Consider the following 4,568-nt stretch of genomic DNA (forward strand, 5'->3'; position numbering starts at 1 on the left):
CCAGGGATGTAAACAGCACCCTTGCAGTGAACGGCTGGACTCTTAATCACTGGACCACCAGGGTAGACCTGACTCTGGTTGTGTCCTGGGGATTTTGTACTTGATGGGCAGATTTGGGCAACCATGTATGTGACAGGGCCATTTCTTGGTGAAAAGAAAGACCAAAGGACATGTTTTTGTTGTTGTTCAGTCACTCCGTCGGGTCTGACTCTGTTAAGGACCCTGAATGCAGAGCCATTTTCCAAGGGTTATTCAGGCACATGCATGGGAGTGTGGGTTCAAAGGAAGGAGTCCTGAGCACTGTCCGGTGGATAAGGAGGAAGGCTTTAGAAAGCCAGGGCGTTACTGGCCCAGGCAGGTCTTGAACTCATCCCTGACTCAGTGGACACGAGTTTGAGTGAACTCCAGGAGTTGGTGATGGACAGGGAGGCCTGGTGTGCTGCAGTCCATGGGGTCACAAAGAGTCGGACATAACTGAGCAACTGAACTGAACTCAACTGAGCACCCAGACAGTGATTGCTTGTCTCTGAGACCTGTGACACCAGGGAAAGACAGGCATCAGGGTTCAGTCTGACAAGTGACATTGCTGCGTAGGACAAGGTCTGCAGTTGTGTACGACAGAGGACAGTTGCCTGGTAGGCAACTCTTTGTGACCCCAGGGACTGTTGCCTGCCAGGCTCCTCTGTCCATGGGATCTCCTAGGCAAGAATATCGGAGTGGGTTGCCATTTCCTCATGCAGGGGGATCTTTCCAACCCTGGGATCGAACCTGGGTCTTCTGCATTGCAAGCAGATTCTTTACTGCTGGACTGTTGGAACCGCCCAGGAAGACCAGTTAGACGAATAAGAATGTATAAGGATGCAAGGAAGACATCCGTTTGTCCTAGAAGCAGGTAACACAGAGTATGGAGTCCTCTGAAATGGGTCACTGGATTGCACATCTCAGCATAGGTTCCAACGGTGTCCCCGTTAGTCTGAGTCAGGATGGATGTATAATTTCCCCACTAAATGTCTAGGAAGTATTTTCAGATGCACACAGCCCAAGCAAAGGACAGATCAACACTCAATGTGAGCAGTGGAGGTAGCATCTATATTTTGTCTCGAGTTTTCCTGCCAGGAGTCCTCACCACTGGGACCTTCCTTTGAGCTCATGTTGCCATTGAGAACCTCTCCAAGCTCTCCAGCTAGACAGGAACACAGAGACGTGACATAAAAAAAAGAAAAGTGACATATCCATGTCCTTCCTCATAGTTTGGAAACTTTGAGGTTTCCAGGTTGACATGGACAGGAGGAAATTTCCTACGCATGTCAGAGAGGACCGGTCCCGTAGAGAAAGGTCCCATTGTATCTTGCCACTGGGCACCTTTGTTTTTATATTTCAGTACTGATGTTCATCTGTGAGCAACTCTTTTCTTTCAATCCTGTGTGTTAGTTTTACCAAATGATGGACAGTCAATTCCTTTGTGGGTGTTTCAGATGTCAGTCGCTTGACTTAGTCCTTGATCAAAGTGTGTTATTTTTCAAGTATATAGGGATGCGAGTTTTCCACCCCTATGCCCTACGTAATAAAAGGTGAGTGTTAGCTAATGTTAGGTTGGAAACAAGAGCCAATATCAACAGGAAATCCCACACCTGCCCTTCTCAAGCTGTGTGTGCTGAGTGAAAGAAGAGTTTCATCCTCTGCACCATGTCTTGATTTCTCCTTTATCTGTCAGGGACAGACAGGAAAATAAGCTCAGTATCATGTGCTATAAACGTGTACCTACAGTTCAGTTCAGTTCAGTCGCTCAGTCGTGTCCAACTCTGTGACCCCATGAATCGCAGCTCACCAGGCCTCCCTGTCCATCACCAACTCCCAGAGTTCACTCAGACTCATGTCCATCGAGTCAGTGATGCCATCCAGCCATCTCATCCTCTGTCATCCCCTTCTCCTCCTGCCCCCAATCCCTCCCAGCATCAGAGTCTTTTCCAATGAGTCAACTCTTCGCATGAGGTGGCCAAAGTACTGGAATCATAAAAAAATGTATGTTCTATAAGATTCCTCGTGTCCATGCTTTGGCCTGAATTCGGTAAAGACAGATTTAGTGCCAACCAGAGCCCAAGCCTCAGAATTCAGCAGGAAGCAGAGAGATTCAGAATATCGTACAGCGGCCAGTCTTCCTGCGAATGGAGACAAGAAATATTAATAGAAGAAAGAAAGAATTGACAAATAGATCCTTGTTTATAAGTCGCAGGATGAAGAATAAAGAAGGTGGGAACTTAGAGTGTGTTTGGGGTCCTGTTTTGGAAAGAGGGAATATTTCCATACAGAAGGTTTTGAGTGATGCTCTGAGGAGAGTTGGATGAGTGAGGTTAGTGTGTATCTGTGAGAAGGACGCAATACAAATCAAGAACAGAAAGTACAAATGTGTTTTGAAAGGTCCCTTTGGTTGGTTGTATCTCTCAAAATTCTACAAATGTGTTCACTTTTTAAAAAATTTATTTATTTTAATTGGAGGCTAATTACTTTACAATATTGTACTGTTTTTGCCATATATTGACATGTATCTGCCATGGGTGTTCATGTGTTCCCCATCCTGAACCCCCCTTCAACCTCCCTCCGCATCCCATCTCTCTAGGTCATCCCAGTACACCATCCCTGAGCACCCTGTCTCATGCATCGAACCTGGACTGGCATCTCGTTTCATACATGATATTTTACATGTTTCAATGCCATTCTCCCAAATCTTCCCACCCTCTCCCTCTCCCACAGAGTCCATAAGACTGTTCTATACATCAGTGTCTCTTTTGCTGTCTCGTACACAGGGTTATTGTTACCATCTTTCTAAATTCCATATATATGCGTTAGTATACTGTATTGGTGTTTTCACTCTGTATAATAGGCTCCAGTTTCATCCACCTCATTAGAACTGATTCAAATGTATTCTTTTGAATGGCTGAGTGATACTCCATTGTGTATATGTACCACAGCTTTCTTATCCATTCATCTGCTGATGGACATCTAGGTTGCTTCCATGTCCTGGCTATTATAAACAGTGCTGCGATGAACATTGGGGTACACGTGTCTCTTTCCATTGTGGTATCCTCAATGTGTATGCCCAGCAGTGGGATTGCTGGATCATAAGGCAGTTCTATTTCCAGTTTTTTAAGGAATCTTCACACTGTTCTCCATAGTGGCTGTACGAGTTTGCATTCCCACCAACAGTGTAAGAGGGTTCCCTTTTCTCCACACCCTCTCCAGCATTTATTCCTTGTAGACTTTTGGATCGCAGCCATTCTGACTGGCGTGAAATGGTACTCATTGTGGTTTTGATTAATTAATTAATTAATTTTAATTGGAGGCTAATTACTTTGCAATACTATAGTGCTTTTCGCCATACATTGACATGAACCAGCCAGGGGTACAGTGTCCCCCATCCTGAAGCCTCCTGCCACCTCCCTCCACGTCCCATCCCTCAGGGTTGTTCCAGTGCACCGGCTTTGAGTGCCGTGTCTCATGCATCAAACTTGGACTGGTGGTCTATTTCACGTATGGTAGTATATATGGTTCAATGCTGTTCTCTCAAATCATCCCACCCTCGTCTTTTCCCACAGAGTCCAAAAGTCTGTTGTATACATCTGTGTCTCTTTTGCTGTCTCTCATATAGGGTCATCGTTGCCATCTTTCTAAAATTCCACATGTATGCATTAATATACTGTATGGGTTTTTTTTTTCTTTCTGACCTACTTCACTCCGTATAATAGGCTCCAATTCCATCCACGTCATTAGAACTGATTTAATGCATTCTTTTTAATGGCTGAGTAGTATTTCCTTGTGTATAGGTACCACAGCTTTCTTATCCATTCGTCTGCCAACGGACATCTAGGTTGCTTCCACTGCTGGGCATACACACCAAGGAAACCAGAATTGAAGGAGACACGTGTACCCCAATGCTCATCACAGCACTGTTCAACATGTGGTATTTGTTTTTCTCTTTCTGACTTACTTCACTCAGTATAATAGTCTCTACGTCCATGTATTTTTGCTACAAATGGCCTGATTTCATTCTTTATTGTGGCTGAGTAATACTCTATTGAATATATGTACCACATCTTTCTTATCATATTCATCTGGAAGCTGGTGTTCCTCTTTGTACTTTTTCTTTCATTTTTCTTTCTCAATAAAAAATTAACACCCACTCTTTAGCTGAGATCAGTCTTGTTTTCTGAAGCTGTCTTAGTTTAGAAAGTGTAAAGATTTCACTGTAAGAAAATCACCTTCTGAAGGGGAATATAATTCAAATGCACGTTTCAGACAGTGTGGCTGGAAGGCCTTTACTGTTTCTGTCAGAAACACGTGAGAATAAACACATGTACTTGCCGGAAAGGTGAACTCTCTTTAATCCCCATTCACCTGGACAGCAATGAGGTCTGGACTGACGGGAACACTAATTAATTTCCACCAAGTTGTGGCCTGATGACTCTGGTCTACAAGACCAGAGTTTCTCCCTGATGACTCTGGTCTACAAGATTCCTGCAGGATAAGGCTTTCTCTTCAAAGCTGCTCAGCATAAATCAACCAATTGTCAA

This window comes from Bos taurus, chromosome X (assembly GCF_002263795.3).
Source record: "Bos taurus isolate L1 Dominette 01449 registration number 42190680 breed Hereford chromosome X, ARS-UCD2.0, whole genome shotgun sequence".
Classification (NCBI taxonomy): domain Eukaryota; kingdom Metazoa; phylum Chordata; class Mammalia; order Artiodactyla; family Bovidae; genus Bos; species Bos taurus.